The sequence below is a fragment of the Carcharodon carcharias genome, chromosome 19 (genome assembly GCF_017639515.1).
Source record: "Carcharodon carcharias isolate sCarCar2 chromosome 19, sCarCar2.pri, whole genome shotgun sequence".
In the NCBI taxonomy this organism is placed as follows: Eukaryota; Metazoa; Chordata; class Chondrichthyes; order Lamniformes; family Lamnidae; genus Carcharodon; species Carcharodon carcharias.
The window spans coordinates 38,608,942-38,627,472 of NC_054485.1; the positions used below are offsets into that span (position 1 = coordinate 38,608,942).

An 18,531-nucleotide genomic window follows, 5' to 3' on the forward strand; every position below is an offset into this window, starting at 1 on the left:
GATGAAGCTCCTTGTATAGGGAGCCTCACAGTGACCTCCCTTATATAACAGTGCACTCCAAACTGCAAGATGTTGTTTATATGTCCAGCAGCAACCCAGGAGTCCAACACATAAAACTAAAGAACCACGGTAACCTTGACAGCCACAGGCAATGCAGTACGTGCCCTGCTTTGAGGTTGCAGTTGTGGCTGTAGCAGATGGCAGATTTCAATCACGACCTCTTTGCTGAGGCAGAGACATCTCGAGCATTTGTTCTTGCTAAAGTTGAGGTTAAATAATTGCTCCCCCTCTCCTTCCTCCCTCTTTCATCAGATTGAGCTGCTGTGCATGGTCTCACTTTATTCTCCAAGTCATGTTCAATTCCAAGAGGAAGACCTCCAAGCTACCCATTTCTGGAAGTAGCATGTTTCAACACAAGATTTTAAATGAAAAAAAAATCAACTTTAGCACCAGCCAGATAGTCCTTTAAGACTGCTGCAGTATTAACCAAGTATAGGGAAGCTTGAAAAGGCATGTATAATTGCACCCGCAGCCAGAATAAAAAGGTCCAGCAACTAAGCTGTAAGTGGTTCACAATCCCTTTAAATAGCATTGGTAAGAGATCTTTTATTCCATTTAACATCATGTTCAGCTTCACAAGGTTAAGACAGGTTATAGAGCGTGGAAGTAAAAAATGGACAGTGATGGCCTCTGATCGACACCATCCTCTCACTGCATTGCATACAACCAGCAGTCATTAGGTTTGCCTGTGGAAACCCCTTTACCAAGATGCTGTCTTTTTTTTGTTCTTTCACAGGATGTGGGCATCACTGGTTAGGCCAGCATTTACCGCCCATCCCTCATTGCCCTTGAGAAAGAGATGATGAGCCGCCTTCTTGAACTGAACTGCTGTAGTCCAGGGGAAAAATTATGCCCCCCTCGGGGGTGAAGTGAATGAGCAGGCGCGGGCGAGCGTACCTCCTATCGGTACCCCTGATTGGGGGGGCGCCGCCATTTTACGTAGATGGGCCAATTAAGGCCTGCCCAGCATAATGTCCGCCAAGAAGCACTGTGCGTTCCCTGGGTGGCGGGGGGGTCTTAAAGGACTGTCTGGCTGGTGCTAAAATTGATTTTTTTTTCATTTAAAACCTTGTGTTGAAACATGCTACTTCCAGAAATGGGTAGCTTGGAGGTCTTCCTCTTGGAATTGAACATGACTTGGAGAATAAAGTGAGACCATGCACAGCAGCTCAATCTGCTGAAAGAGGGAGGAAGGAGAGGGGGAGCAATTATTTAACCTCAACTTTAGCAAGAACAAATGCTCGAGCTGGCTAAGTGCTGCCTCACGGAGATCAGCTCCAATTTAAAACTTTTATTAAACATGTTTAAAAATTTTCCCTGCCACGTCCCCTCATGTGACAGTGTCACATGAGTTGGGACATGTCCGTAAGTTTTACTGAAACCTTTCCTAAAGACTCAAATACCCTCATGAAACCTCGTCCCGCCCGTGGATGAGGTTTCATGATTTTTCCAAAGCCTGTCAGGGCTCTCTGCCTGCCCACCAACCCCAGGATTGGATGGGCTGGTCCAGTAACGACCTTAATTACTTTTTCAATGGCCTCAATAGGCTTTTGACAGGTCGGCGGGCATGCAGATGACTCGGCTGTGCCCCCGCCGACCTGAAAATGGAAATGACACGGCATGACATCAGATGTTCCACCCGACGTCATCCCGCGTCATTTTACGTGTCGGTGAGCGGGCCCCGCCCCCACTTGCCAACCGGAAGGTCCTGCCCCATGTGTTGTAGAAACACCCACAGTGCTGTTAGAAATGGAGTTCCAGGATTTTGACCCAGCGACAGTGAAGGAACAGTGATGTAGTTCCAAGTCAAGATGGTGTGTGCTTGGAAGGGAACTTGCAGGTTGTGGTGTTCCCATGCATCTGGTGCCCTTGTCCTTCTAATTGATGGAGCTTGTGTGTATGGAATGTGCTGTCGAAGGAGTCTTGGTGAGTTGGTGCAGTGCACCTTATAAGTGGTACACACTATTGCCACTATGCATCAGTGGTGGAGGAATGAATATTTATTGTGATGGATGGAGTGCCAGTTAGGCATGCTGTTTTGTCCTGGATGGTGTCAAGCTGCTTGAGATTGTTGGAGCTGCACTCATCTAGGCAAGTGGAGAGGATTCCATCACATTGCTGACATGTGCCTTGTAAATGGTGGACAGGCTTTGGGGAGTTAGAGAGTGAGTTAATCGCTGCAGAATTCCCAGCCTTTGACCTGAACTCGTAGCCACAGTATTTATGTGGCTGGTCAGTTCAATTTCTGGTCAATTGAAACCCCCAGGATGTTGATTGTGGGGGATTCAGCAATGGTAATGCTATTGAATGTCAAGGGGAGATTGTTGGATCCTCTCTTGTTGGAGATGGCACTTATATGGCACAAATGTTATTCATAGCTTGTCAGCCCAAGCCTGAATATTATCCAGGTCTCACTGCATTTGGACCTGGACTGCTTCAGTATCTGAGGAGTCACAATTGGTGCTGAACATTGTGCAATCAACAGCGAACATCCCTACTTCTGACTTATGATGGAGGGAAGGTCATTGACAATGTAGCTGAAGAAGGTTGGGTCTGGGGCACTACCGGAGGAACACCTGCAGTGATGTCCTCTGGCTGACATGATTTACTTTCAACAACCACCACCATCTTCCTTTCTATTAGGTTTGACTCCATCCACTGGAGAGTTTTCCCCTGATTCCCAAGGACTCCAGTTTTGCTAGGGATCCTTTCAGTCTTGAGGTTAAGGGCAGTCACACTAACCTTACCTCTTGAGTTCAGCTCTTTTGTCCATGTTTGAACCAAGGCAAGAATTAAAAGCTAGTCTTGGTAACTGTGACCAAAAAAACAACGTCAATTGTTGTAAAAACACATCTGCTTCATTAAGTCCTTTAGGGAAGCAAATCTCCTGGTTTGAGGTCCGGAGCTGAGTACCCTAGCAGAACCCAAGCTGAGCGTCAATGAGCAGGCTATTGCTGAGTAAGTACCGCTTGATAGCGCTGTTCAGGACACTTTCCATCACTTTGCTGATGATCGAGAGTAGACTGATGGAGCGGTAATTGGCCGGGTTGGATTTTTCCTGCTTTTTGTGGACAGGACAAACCTGAGCAATTTTCCACATTTCCGAATAGATGAAAGTATTGTAGATGTGTTGGAACAAAGTGGCTAGGGGTGCAGCAGGTTCTGGAGCACAAATCTTCAGTACTATTGCTGGAATGTCATCAGGACCCATAGCCTTTGCAGTATTCAGTGTCTTTAGCCGTTTATTGATATTATGTGGGGTGAATTGAATTGACTGAAGAACGGCATCTGTGATGCTGGGGACCTCAGGAGGAGGCTGAGATGGCTCATCCTCTTGGCACTTCTGGCTGAAGATGTTTGAAAATGCTTCAACCTTGTCTCTCCCACCATTCATGACTGGATGTGGCAGTACAGCAGAGCTTAGATCTGATCCGCTGGCTGTGGGATTACTTAGTTCTGTCAATCACATGCTGCTTACAGTGTTTGGTATGCAAGTAGTCCTGTGTTGTAGCTTCACCAAGTTGACATCTCATTTTTAGATATGCCTGGTGCTGCTCCTGGCATATCCTCCTTCATTGAACCTGGTTTGATCCCCTGGCTTGATGGTAGATTGTGGTTATGCCAGACCATGAGGTCACAGAGTGGTTTGTATACAATTCTGCTGCTGCTGTTGGCCCACAAGTGCCTCATGGATGCCCAGCTTTGAGTTGCTAGATCTGTTCAAAATCTATCCCATTTAGCACAATGGTAGTGCCACACAACATGATGGAGGGTATCCTCAATGTGAAGACAGGATTTTGTCCCCTCGGGAACTATGCGGTGGTCACTCCTGCCAACACTATCATGGACAGGTGCATCTGTGACACATAGATTGATGAGGATGAAGTAAAGTAGGTTTTTCCCTCTTGTTGGTTCCTCACCATCTGACGCAGACCTAGTCTAACAGCTATGCCCTATAGGACTCGGTCAGCTCAGTCAGTAGTGTGTTACCGAGACACACTTTGTGATGGACACTGAAGTCTCCCACCAGCAGTACATTCTGTACCCTTGTTACCCTCTGTGCTTCTTTCAAGTGGTGTTCAACATGGGGGAGCATTGATTCATCAATTGAGCGGGTCAGTAGGTGGTAACCAGCAGGAGGTTTCTTGCCCATGTGTGAACTGGCACCATGAGACTTTGTGGCAGTCTGGAGTTAATGTTGAGAGAAACTTCCTCCCAACTGTATACCACCACAGTGCTGTCACCTCTGGTGGGTTTGTCCTGCCGGTGTGACAGGACATACCCAGGGATGGTTTTGGTGGTGTTCGGCACATTGTCTGTAAGGTATGATTCCGTGAGTATTGACTATGTCAGGCTGTTGCTTGACTAATCTATGGGATAGCTCTTCCAATTTTGGCACAATTCCCCAGATGTTAATGAGGAGGACTTACCTAAGGAGGGTTTACAGGGCTGGGTGTGCCATTGTCATTTTTGATGCCTAGGTCAATGCTGGGTAGTCTATCCAGTTTCATTCCTTGTAGACTTTGTTGCAGTTTGATACAAATGAGTGGCTTGCTAAGCCATTTCAGAGGGTGTTTAAGAGTCAAACACATTGCTGTGGGTCTGGAGTCACATGTAGGCCAGACTAGCAGATTTGCTTCCCTAAAGGATATTAATGAACCAGGTGTGTCTTTACAACAATTGACAATGATTTTTTGGTCACAATTGCCAAGACTAACTTTCAATTCTTGTGCACTTCCCATTAAAAATGTGCCCTCACATCTTGGACCCCATTCTTGATTTTCATGTGGCTGTGTAGCACCTAAAAACTAAGCATTACATACCATAATTTAGCACATAGTTGGTCTTTTTTTCCCTCATATTCTCACATTTTTGTATGATCTTCTCTTGTGTCCTATTATCCTCCACTGTTTGTGACTTCTGTCAGATAGTCACTAGTAAATCCCATTGGAATTCTTTACCCAGAGAGTAGTCACGGTGCTCGCTACCACAGGGAGTAGTTGAGGCAAATAGCTTAGATGCATTCAAGAAGAAACTGGATAATCACATAAGGGAGAAAGGAACAGATGGATGCATTGATGGGGCTAGATGATGAACTTTGGGAGGAGGTTCGAATGCAGCATAAACATCAACCTGGATTTGATGGGCCAAATGGTCTGGTTCTGTGCTGTAAATGCTATGTATATCAATGCATCATGCCACGAATGATGATTATACCATCTTATGGCCTTCGTAGCAGTTTTTAGGTTTCCTCCCATTGCTGTATCTCTTCTTCTGCTTAGTCACTTCATTTTTTCCAGTCTTACTAAAACCCAACTTCAATTCGACTGAAAGAAACAAACGTCCTAGTTTGTCTCTTCTCTCTACAAATACTAATCGACCTGCCAAATTTTTCCAGCATCTTGAGAGTTTTTTAAAAATGTTTTGGATTTCTAGTGTTTGCAGTTTTCTTTCTTGATAAAGCTTTCATCTCTCGACTGTCGATCTCAAAGTGGAAATTTTTAAAACAACACACATCTGGGGTTTGCCACACTTGGGTTCAAATATCATATTTACAAAACAGCAGCAAAGCACAAGTGAACAACCTTAAAGAAAAGGCAGCCCAAAAATGGGATAACATAGCCTCTATCCAAGGTCAGGAATTGAGAACCTACAAGCAGTTACAGTTTCAAAGATACACATTCCTCATCTCAACAATGAACTTCGAACTTCCAGGATTGGCCTATTTCAAGTCCCTTCCAAAAGGTGGCTTTAAAGGGCAAGCCAGATTACATGCAGCTTCATTTAGCAGTGGAGAATGTTCCATTGGGCAATTCCTTTACGTGTATTAAGAAAGGGCAGTCAAGATATAACTACTCCCCTGGTTATAGAATAACACATGATGTCACTCACCTGTCATAAAATTTTGCACTTCCTAACTTATTGTGGATAATAGCACAGAAGATATGCTGGGCTTTATAGTAAATCCAAAACCTTCCATGTGTCAGCTAAAATTTGACATGGGAATGTTGTTTTGTTGTGTGGTGACTAAGAGAGATCAAAAAAGGTTTTGATGAGTGTGGGAAGGAATTGCACAGTTAAACTGATGGTATCAAAACCTGTGGATGTACAGACAGCTATTGACATTATTGTGAGGCTGAATGGGGATGTAATACTTTACCAGTCGACATATAAGCAAACCTTCACCTAACAATCCAAAGGTAGGAATAATGGTATTAACTGGCAGAGCAGAGACAGTGATTTGCAAACATCCTTTTCCTGACTTTACACAACCAGCCCAAAACTCGTTCTGTCACCACATTTATTTTGTTTGCCTAACTATTTTTACACATCAGACTGACTACAATGGCATTGAGTCCAGTGCAACTATCATCTACTCCAGTGTTTCTGGATCTCTAACATGCTGAAAACGCTGAGTGCTTCAGAGTGTTGTCTGGGAGAAAGATTAGAGTCAACAATTAAAAGGGGTAATTGGAAATCTATCTATCTTTAGGGCTCCATGCTACCTGTGGCATAATAAGAAATTCAGGTTGCCGCCTATTAACTCTGTTGCACATTAAAAACGGACCCAGGCTCCCATACCTTGATCAATTACATATCAATACTGACTGGGGAAATTTAATTGAATGACATCTGTATATCTATGTAACTTTAGAAAATGTGCAATATCAGGAAGCACAGGGAGATTCGGTATATACAGAGGACATAATTAGCCATCATTACGTTGTAAGCGCTGCCTTTGCAATTGGTGCCGATGTTGTTGAAGGAAGGTTAGTGTCATCTGCCTGACATAGGCAGCTGCTCATCATACGTTAGGACAGTGAATGGACTGTATGGATCGCTAAGTAGTGGAGTTGATACCCTAAATCCTAGCCCAGGAACAAATATTGATATCTTGGCAATCCATTTTAACTATTATATAACAAATAAATTGCCTGAAAAGTTAACATGCGGTGCATCGTTAAGAAAAGTGAATTACCTGCTGGACCACCTGTTTGTGTTAATAGACTTCTCTGTTTTTAGAGATCTCACCCGCAGTTGGAACCTCAAGAAGAATTATGTTGAATATGAAAACTGAATGTACGCCAGAAGCCCACAGAGTCCTTGTTACAGTCAGTCAGCTGTGAAATTCATTGATGTTAAAGCGATCGCAGGATTTTCCTTGCAGTGAGTTTTGTACATAGCTGTTTACCAGGCAAAAGGTCCAAGACAGTGCGTCAAGAAGCTCTGAAATCACATCAGTCCTGTGCATAGAAAATAAATTTCCCTGTCAGATGGTGTTTTCTGGAATCATTTGATCTTCAGAAAATCACTGGTATACCAGTTTGGAACAGATGTGTTGCCGAGTTTCTTTGTGCTGACTGAATGTAACATTTGACTGATTTTATGTTATTCAATCCTATCACTAATCATGCTGCACTGGTCCCAACTCTCCTGCAGCTTGCCACAGTTTCTCAAATCTCAACGGTGCATCTAATTAATAAAGCAATAGTTGCAACTTACAAACAAATGCACACACAGAAAATACTACTTATCTTGAGAAGTGAAGGAGGATAATTGTTTAAGAATGTAAAACCACGTCACTTCAAACGTACCATTGAGCAGCTGTGAAAATGGGGACTAGCAGCAGCAGTAGAAAGACCTTGGCATCCGCTTCTTCCTGGCTTTTCCCTCTGTCAATTAGATGGCAGAAAATCAGGAATTATAGATGGGTTCTCTTCTTCTCTGTCAACTTTTGCACAGCTTTCATTGTCTAGTTTTCTGTTAATTAGGTCAATTAAAAGACCATGAACAACGATTCCTGAAAAAAAGAATTATACTTCCAATGCACACTGCTAAGAGACCTGGCCTGTAATCAGCTGACCTACAACACCATGGTTAGTCATTACGCGAACACAAATTACAGGAAAAGTATGCAGAATTAGCACTCACTGCTGGTGGTAGCTAAGGAAATCAAACCCGAATAACCATTCCCCACCCCTTTATGAGATCGGAAAAGTTCTTCAGCACTGTAACCCGTGAACAGTTCAGAAGACAGTTATACCTCAGTTCTTTGAGTTATGTAGATCATGCTCCTCTCATTCTCACTAATTGCTCTGTGTTTTAATCTCTTACAGCTGTCTTTCTGGCTCCATGATTTTGTCAGTGATTAGATTATCTTCCTGTAATCATGCCAAGCTACCTGTGCTTATATTTACGCATGAAGAGTGATTTTCCCCTCCCCAGCAGTCACGAGCAAAGACATTCTCCTATTACTGAAGATGTCGTTACGAATAGGAGAGGCAAACTGAACTTATTTATCCTCTCACCATCTGTCCATAAGCAAAGGTACTTTTGAATGATTTTCATTGGAGACTGTGGCTGTTTCCCCAAACCCGCAATTCGTGTGGTCCAATTTTGTAAGTAACACACAGCAAGCTCGCTTTATGATGAACTGAGAAGGTTAGTTTATTTCACAATCAAACCCGGGGATTGGGGGTGGGGAAGTTTGTGGCAACTTACACACGCACACACACAAACACAAATGCACACGTACACAAACAAGCACACATGTGCGCACACACACACATGAATAGAAAAGAGATTTTTACAATTATAGATAACAAAAGTAAAAGAACCACATAAATAAGTTTTAGTTCACGTGATTTCTAGAGTCCAGAAAGTCAAAGTCCAGAGGCAGTCCTTTGTGGCAAAGTTCAGTTCAGATGAGTTCCTAGTGTTGGACAGTAGCAAGGAAGTTGTCAAATGTGAATGAGGATGCAGCCCGATGAGGTTTATGCATGTAGGCTGCTTGACAGGTAATGGTCGGATGCTTTTAATATAAAACAGGCTTCAAGGATTTGGCAGATGGGGGCTGGCTGCTTGGTCAACTGGGAGTCCTGTTGTTACAGTTCTTTTCAGGTTGAAGGTAATCATCAGACTGATCTGGGAGGCTAGAAATGTAAGGTTAAAACTGTCCAAGAGGCAAGGAGCATGGGGGTCATGTGATGTGGCCAATAATTAGTTAATTAAAACTTCATAAGCAGTTTATGTACCTCAGGCCAAAATCCATTACCTCCCTTACGAGTGAAATGGTGGCTGTTAACACTTCTTCAGGTATAACGAGTTTCAATCTCTCTGTCTTTCTTATCGCCCCAGCTGGGGAGCTAATTCATCTGTTAGCCTTTTAGTTTTATGCTTATAATGTAGCCTTACAATGGGGTGTGAGATTCCACAAGGATAAGAGTGGAACATTTTTGTTCTCACAATCTCTGTTGGAAGCTTCCAGAACAGATGGCCAATCTTGTGCGTCATGTAACATGTAGCAGCCATCTTCTGGTTCAGCAAAAGTCCATTTAAAAATAGTGAAAAAAATAAAGTTTTGTTGTAGATAGTTTTGATTCCTTTTCATGTCTGATTGACATGACAAAGTTATTTCACAAAGCTGATATTTCCAGCGGCTATTTTTGGTGATATTATGACAACTAAAAATGCAATCACAATAAAGAACTACATCGTACATGAAAGCTGCTTTTTATATATATATTCAATTTAACACAAGCTTGTGGATCCAGGAAGTAATCTAGCCTTGAATAGTAGATAACAAGTAACGAGCCAGTTGTGTGTCTTCTTATTTTCTGTGTACACATGTGTCTGACATTTTCTCTACTTTTCTCAATGCCCTTTTAGCTGCCTTCCTGTCACATTGTGGAAGCTTTCTATATTTAATGCCAATGTTATGCAATGTTATGGCCTGCGTTTTACAGGAGGAGACTGGCATTCCTGGAGATTTTAATTCTCCTGCCTGTTAAAGATAAGAAACAGTGAATCTTTCCTAAAGAAGTGTGTCTGCTTTGAGGCTGGAATTTCTGAGCAGGTATCTGACATTCTCCTACTGGTGTTTCTGGGCCCAAGCAGTACTTTTAACTGACAAGCCAAGGAGCTTACTCGAACGTTTCTAAAATGAGTGTAAAGCTTTCTCTCGTTACCTGACTACCTCCTAACTCAAGATTCTCAATGGCCTTAAGTTTATTGCATTAAATGTAAAAAAGCATGCTACCATCAGAACGGAAATATCCTTTGCAAAATCTAGTCTCTTGGTAATTCTTCAGTGTTTTCTTTTTCTCATAGAGTTATGCAGCACAGAAACAGGCCCTTCGGCCCATCATGTCCATGCCGGCCATCATGGAGTCATAGTCATAGAGTCATAGAGGTCTATAGCACAGAAAAAGGCCCCTCGGCCCATCGAGTCTGCGCCGGTCAAACATGTACCTAACTATTCTAATCCCATTTTCCAGCACTTGGCCCATAGCCCTGTATGCTATGACATTTCAGGTGCTCATCTAAATACTTCTTAAATGTTATGAGGGTTTCTGCCTCTACCACCGTTTCACGCAGTGTGTTCTAGATTCCCACCACCCTTTGGGTGAAAACATTCTTCCTCACATCCCCTCTAAACCTCCTGCCCTTTACCTTAAATCTATGCCCCCTGGTTATTGATCCCTCCACCAAGGGGAAAAGTTCCTTCCTGTTTTCCCTATCTATGCCCCTCATAATTTTATACACCTCAATCGTGTCCCCCCTCAATCTCCTCTGCTCCAAGGAAAATAACCCCAGTCTATCCAATCTCTCATCATAACTAAAACTCTCCAGCCCAGGCAACACCCTGGTAAATCTCCTCTGCACTCTCTCTCTAGTGCAATCACATCCTTCCTATAATGCAGATTCCAGAACTGCACGCAATAATCTAGCTGTGGCCTAACCAGCGTTTTGTACAGTTCCAGCATAACCTCTCTGCTCTTATATTCTGTGCCTTGGCTAATAAAGGCACGTATCCCATATGCCTTCTTAACCACCTTATCTACCTCATCAAGCACCTATTTATTCTAATCCCATTTTCCAGCACTTGGCCCGTAGCACTGTATGCTATGGCATTTCAAGTGCTCATCTAAATAATTCTTAAATGTTGTGAGGGTTTCTGCTTCTACCACCCCTCAGGCAGTGTTCCAGGTTCCAACCACCCTCTGGGTGAAAATATTTTTCCTCAAATTCCCTCTAAACCTCCTGCCCCTTACCTTAAATCTATGCCCCCTGGTTACTGACACCTTCGCTAAGGGGAAAAGTTCCTTCCTATCTACCCTATCTATGCACCTCATAATTTTGTATACCTCTATCAGGTCCCCCTTCAGCTTTCTCTGCTCCAAGGAAAACAATCCTAGCCTATCAAGTCTCTCTTCATAGCTGAAACGCTCCAGCCCAGGCAACATCCTAGTGAATCTCCTCTGCACCTTCTCCAGTGCAATCGCATCCTTCCTATGGTGTGGCAACCAGAACTGCGCACAGTACTCCAGCTGTGGCCTGACTCTGTTTCACTTTCTAAACAAAAAATTGTATCAAATAACTTCCAAAGAGGAAACTACTTTAGAGCAAAGATATTTTTACCACTGTTTGCGCCGGATCTCACCTCACAGCAGCAGAACAAAATGGATGGGATCTCAGAGGGTCTGGAATAGAGGTGATCTAATCCTGTGAGATGTTCTTGCATGGCCTTAATGCTAAACTTAGTGGAGCAGGCCGAATTGATAGTCTCAGTACAATTATAAAGATAAGCAGAGTACAGGAAACTTTCCATTGGCTAAGGAGATTATTCGTTATCACAGGAAGTATCTGAAAACTCCCTCAAAACTGAAATAGTTTAATCTGCTGGACAGTCTGATCCTTGAAGACTGGCTTGCACAAGATAAGGAAAGGCATCACTGTCTATGCCAAACATGGGATTACTTTGAAACCCATTTCACAGTAGCCAGCCAGCACCTTTAGGTTATGTCCTAAAAAATAAAATTTGCAAGTGTGCTATTCTGTACCCTGAAGCAAGGTTATAATCAATTAAAAGGTTCGTTGGCTCATATTTTTCATTTAAAGATTAGGTACGGTATTAAAAGAGAAATTAGCTAATAGTTTCCAAGCAAGATGACTCTCAAATCACCACTGCTTTCTTGGGTTTTTGATGTTAGTTTCCCATATGTGTCTCATAAAACTTGTTGGCTAGCTGCTGTAACATTGCAATCCTATCATATTCCTTGTCATCGTTGAAAGCGCTTTAATAAACTGTTTGGTAATTTGACTGATAACCATTTCAAAATGTAATACTCTATTTGTCACCACCCCCCCCCCCCCCCCCCCCCCCCCCATATCACCATTATTTAGGTTCTTTTATGCCACATACTGGTCCCTGGCCCCCTCATGGATTACAGCAGTAACCACATGCAGCCAGGAAACTCATAAAAGGGGCTGGGGAAAATTTGGCTCCTGATTGCTCTTCTTGTCATTGACCCTTCCCTGGAGAAATGCTTGTCCAGTCAATACTTTCTCCTGATGACTAGTTAATGTTGAGGGTTCACTGGGGAGTAATTGTAGGCATAAATTGGGAATTGTTATGATCTGGGATGCATTACATGAAACTGTGGTGGAAGCAAATTCAATGGTAACTTACAAAAGAGAATTTGATATATACTTGAAAAAGAAAAAAAATCAGCATTATAGAAAAAGAGCAGTGGGTGGGACTAATTGGATAGCTCTTTCAAAGTGAATACATGCATAATGGGTCGAATGGCCTCCTATGCCGTATGATTCTTTGCAGTGAATTCTGCTACTACATAATTGCCATTTGTTGCACATTCACACATGCACCCCTCCCAGGAGATTGTGTGGCTGGCTGGTGGTGAGAGAGCTCTTGATGTGCATAAGTTGTACAGCTGATGGTGACAAGTCTGATTAATCAACAGGTCTTTTTTGTCCTTTTATATATGTGTATATAGTATACTTATTCAGTAGCTCTACATGATACAGTGCATTGCATAACTGGCAGCATTAGGCTGACTTAACTCAGAACTTCTATGTACTTTAACTGAAATATAATGGAATTTTTGCTTGACTAGGTGGATTTTGACACAGTTTTTTAGTGATTTTTATTGTTTATGGGTTCATGTATATCCATATGTAATTTGGCACCTGCATTGTACTTGGATAGCTTATACTGCATAACCTCCATTATCCATGCATTTGGTATGATTTGTTATATGTTTAGCATGTATGTTTTGCCCATGTGCACAGAGTGGTCTGATGCATACTCAATATGCTTAGGTGGTTTAGTACAGATCAATGTTTGCATGATGCATGTTGCAAGCAATTTTTATGTCCATCCATGTTAGAGTGAGGGGGGTACTCTGGAAGATAACAATTGCATGTGAAAGAATGGTCATAAGTACCATGATACTTGGTTATGCTACCCCAAGATTTCTTAACCTGCTTAATAATTGTCTTCATCCTTCAAGATTAAGGAAGCAATCTTGTTTCTATTTATGGATATAATCTTTTAAAGAACACCCAGCAATGGCTTCCTACAATATTGTCATTGGATAATTATTTGTACAGTAATAGAAACTTCATAACCGAGGATCTCTTTTAACGTACGAACATGGAAGCACATCATTCTAACTACTTTGAGGAAGCATGCACACAACAAAAACTCTGTAGAACAAACCTAACAATGTAATAAAGATATTGCAGCAATGCACCTTTTGTCTTGTTACTACACAAGAAAACACAGACACAAGCTTTGCCGTAATTATGAAGAGCAATATAAACACCATGACTTATTTATGAAGCTGTACCATGCTCTGTGGTAAGTTATGACTTTCATTTACTGCTTTGCAGGAGTGTAGGGTTTCTTGTACCTGACATTTTGATGAGATTTTGATGTAGTGCATTTAATTTCTGAGACGTGCTTTTAAATTTCTCTGAAGATCAGTGGGGTGAAATACTTCCAACAAAAATGGTAGAAGACCTGCTTTTCCTCTGTAAGAAAAAACAGCTTCCCCTAAGGAATTTTCATTCTCAGAAATGGTGTGGTTTTAAATCACACGTTCCTGCAATTTCATGAATGCGTTAACCACTGAGCTTAATGGCCATTCTCCTATTTTGCATTGAAAGTGGTGTCAGTATTTCAAACTCACATTGCTCCAAAGTGTGCCTTTCAGTGTGTGAACAAGGGAATTCAGGATAATTTCCCAACTTCTTGAAATAAATCAGTTCATTGCACTATATCTGCAGCAGAAACACAAGCGTAACAAAGGCAATGGGTGAATTTGCATTAAGTGTGGTAGCGGGTGGGAAAGAGGACGGTTTACCCGCCGGCTGCATTGGTGGCTTTTCTCACTGTATCGTCTGTTTCCCACCTCTAATTATGCAGCCACAGGAAACATGCCGTCTCACTGGCGGGTGGCCTCTGAATTGCCCACCATGCCATTACCTCACCGTTTCCTCACTCCGCATGCCCTCTCTAAACTGCAGCCGCGCATGCAGTTCTCAATGCTTGCAGCCCAGAACTGCTCCAGTGGAGACATGGCCCTGAGAGCCAAGAAGGGATTGGTGACCCGTCACTGGAATGCCTTTTGGAGGCCCGCCATGATGTCCTCCACCCTTGCTCTGGCCGCAGGAGGTCCAGCAATCTCACCACTTTGGCTTGGGAGGCAGTGGCAGAGGCGGTAAATGCCAACGCTGCACAGGAGAGGTTGGCCATCCAGTGCAGAAAAAGGATGAATGATGTCATCCGTCCCACCATGGTAAGGCAACAATCTCATCACTCTAAACTCACACTCACAAGCCCAGCGCACATTCATTGGCATCTCACTCACTGCCAGCTCAAGGGACATTATCACTCACTCTCTCACACACACCCTCACATCTCCATCTAGCCTGATCTCCTTTGGAGACTGCCTCCCCAGCCCTCACCATCTTGTGGCCACTTACACAGATCAACTTGTGACCCCACACACAGCCTGGGATACACCCCTACCTTCAGCCAGTATAGCCCTCGCCCGGCAGCCTCCTTGCTTGCCTGAGGCCTTCCTGCCCCCTTCCCCAAACAAACCTTAGCCCTGCAGCTGTTGAAAAGCCACCCCCAACTTACAGCTGGTCTGGAAGGTAGAGGCCTGCCTGTGAGCCCTGCTAAAAATGATGTGGTGCTGTCTGTGAAGCCTGGCGCTGATGACGAGTGCTGCCCAAAGCAAGGTGGGCAAACAAACCTCGAAGTCCCGAGCGAAGTGCAGCTCGCCAGGTGCGTATGTACAGTTGTGCAATCATGCCAACATGCCCGGATGAACCAGCAGGGGGTGTTGATTCCGGCGGGCAGGAATTATAAATATACGCAGATGTATTAAAATGTCGTTCCTGATGTCCGGCAGCGGGAAACGTGGCCCACCATTGATGGGTGGAGCGGAAAATCGCAAACTGGTTTCACGACAACGTGAAACCAATTTCTGGCCTTCCCGCCATATTGTCCGCTCACACCCATGTCATCAGGGACGGAAAATTTCAGCCAATGTCGGTCAGAGTTGTAGAAAACACAAACTATGTTCACCTTGTTTCATCTGATTGCAACTCCTACCTGCAGTATAAAGGGTTAATGTTAAATAATTAGATATATAGTCTACATCATCAGTGACATAAGATCATATTACAACAGAGTATGCTGAGAGATAGCTCTATGTAGAGCCTCGTGCTAAGTTTGTACTGTACATAGTATAATGTTCAATAAAGGGTAAAATTTACCAACAGCCTTGGCTCCAGTGGTTTGTAAGTGCAGGCTATGAATAATCTTATCCACAATGATAGCACACTACCAAATGTTTTCTTTCTTCATTCTCATTCTGTCATTCCTTCCTTCCTCCTTGGGATAATAATTCTGTCACATTTATTTTCCTGAACCAGCTGAATGGCAAACAACCTGCTTTCAAACTTTTGCTCATGATCATCTTGAAATACTGATGAGGGAATGTGTGTGATTGACACAAGATGGCTTGTTCTCGGATATTCCAAGCTCAGTCCTATTCTCACCAATATCCACAAATGCACAGTTTATATTAGGGGCTCAGTAGATAGCAATGAGGAACAGGAGACTAGGCTGACTGTTTCACTTCCAAAGTTGACAAGTCAGTAATAGCATCCCAGTTGTTGCCCTCATCAGATTAGCCAACTCAGCACAATCCAGTTACCCCAAACTGTGGCCATATGGCTCAATGGGCTCAGTAATGAAGAATGGAGCAAGTTACTCAACAATTGACAAGTTTTAGCCATATATCAACATGAGATAAATCATCAACTTGTCCTCAAAATTTCTAAGCAAAATCCTGTCCTTCTTGTAACTTGGGAGTTTTCTGGGGTGCAAACAAATTATGTGGCTTAAAAGGTGGAGAGTTTTGGGTGTAAATGAGTTGTGCCCATATGTACAATATGCCTAAACCTCCTCGATCTATTACGTCTGACTTTCAAATCCTCAAAGCCCATAAAACCAGCCACGTCCTAGACTCTTGAATGCAAGTATCGTTGTCCAGTGTGCCTCAACATTCCAACCAGTTTTTCAGGGACAGCAGAAAACAAAGTCATTTTACTGATTTAATGATGTTTGGAAAGAATTCTCTGCCGGGTTGCTATGGTGATCATGATGTTGTATCTGAAAATGGCATCAAAGACACAGGAGGGTCCAATATAAGTCTGGAAGAGGAGGGAGAATGGGAACGGGATCTGAACAGTGGGAGACTATGGGAATGATTTTGATTTAAATTTTTTGTGCATTATTTTTTAAATCCTCACCAATACCTGCACTGGAATTTCTCTTTCTTTTAATACATTGTACTGACACAATATAAGTCATATCGAAATTTAGAAAGCTTCCCTAATTTCACGTTCCTTACAAGCTGCATCTGATGTGCATAAATGATAGTTAAATGAGATGAAGCTTAAATTTTAAAACTTAAAGAAGAAATAAAAAGAAGAAAACATACTGGTGTTTGGCATTTCCTTGGGCTACAATTGCTTAAGCTGATTAATGCCCAGTTACACTCATTTAATGTTTGGCTATATCACAATGAGAATGGGGGATATTTGGGTGAATTTTGACAGTGGTAAATGACATTGGCACATTGGGGAGCTAACTTGGGGGTTATGCCCATGCATAGAGGAAGTTCCAGGCTCCTGTGTCCCATGCACTTTTGAATAGGAAAGGCAGGACATGCTTCAGTTATACAGGGCATTGGTGAGACCACATCTCGAATACTGTGTGCAGTTTTGGTCTCCTTATTTAAGGAAGGATGTAAATGTGTTGGAGGCGGTTCAGAGGAGGTTTACTAGATCAATACCTGGAATGAGCGGGTTGTCTTATGAGGATGGCTGGAACAGGCTGGGCTTGTTTCTGCTGGAGATTAGAAGAGTAAGGGGCAACTTGATTGAAGTATGTAAGATCCAGAACAGTACTGACAAGGTGAACGTGGAAAAGATGTTTCCTCTTGTGGGTGAGTCCAGAACTAGGGGGCACTGTTTTAAAATTAGGGATTGCCCTTTTAGGACAGAGGTGAGGTGAATTTTTTTCTCTCAGAGGATTGTGTGACTTTGGCACACTCTGCTGCTGAAGGCAGTGGAGACGGGGTCATCGAATAATTTTAAGGCAGAGGTAGATAGATTCTTGTTAGGCAAGGGAATCAAAGGTTATCGGAAGTAGATGGGAATGTAGAATTCCAAACACAAATAGATCAGCTATGATCTTATTCAATGGCGGAGCAGGCTCGAGGGGCCGAATCGCCTACTTTTGCTCCTATTTCGTATGTTCATACGCTCGTGTGTGCCAATTATTTCTGTCCAGTGATCATCACTAATAGAATTGTCAATAATTTCACCCAAAATTAAAAAAAAATCTGTTACTCTTTATGTTGTCTTGAATGTGAGAAATCACATGCTTGTGAAAAAGGCAATACAGCCCCTATGGCTTATAGTGGGCAATATCTCAATTTGCCTGCTGTACATGTTGGGCAACTTAAAGGGTTGACGCTATTATTATTGAACAGGGCAGTAGCAAATCATGACTAAATAAACTAAATATGTGTTCAGGGTAACTAGTTTGATTTAAACCACACCTGTTAAAAAGACAAATACAAAGGTTAAGAAACACTAAATATTAAAATTTATTAAAATAATTAGTGCTATATTAAAATTTGATAGAATGGTACACCACAGCAAATCCACATATCTCTGCCAAAGAAATCTGGAATTGAAACCAGAACTGTCTTTGTCGGGCAGTACAGATGTCAAATTATCTCCACCCTTTTGAGGGCCTCAGTCTGACCTTACATTAGGATGCTAAACAATGGCTGATGTGGTTGGCATTCCCATCATCTCCTCATTATTCAAATCCTGTTCCCATTCTCTCCCCTCTTCACTTTGGGCTTGTATTGGACCCACCATTTCTGTTTCTTTGATGTCAGTTTCAGATAAAGCATTCTGGTTACCAAAGTGGTGCAGCAGAGAACTCTTCCTCACACATCCCATCTGATGCTGTACCACCCAATTTTGTGAGCATTCCTCTAACCATCATTGAAAATAAAACAACTTTCAAGAAGTGACCTGGATTGTTTGTCCCTTGTACTTAGCAATAGATGA

The 18,531-nt window shown here is 42.6% G+C and overlaps 1 long non-coding RNA gene across 1 annotated transcript; it reads right to left on the bottom strand.

The window, feature by feature from the left end:
* Positions 1-7,051: 7,051 nt before the first annotated feature.
* Positions 7,052-11,581, bottom strand: LOC121291137. Its single transcript, XR_005945966.1, has 3 exons — positions 11,504-11,581; positions 7,656-7,733; positions 7,052-7,304 (listed from the first exon to the last, which is right to left on the bottom strand). It is a non-coding gene; the product is annotated as an uncharacterized LOC121291137 (long non-coding RNA).
* Between the last annotated feature and the right edge of the window lie 6,950 nt (positions 11,582-18,531).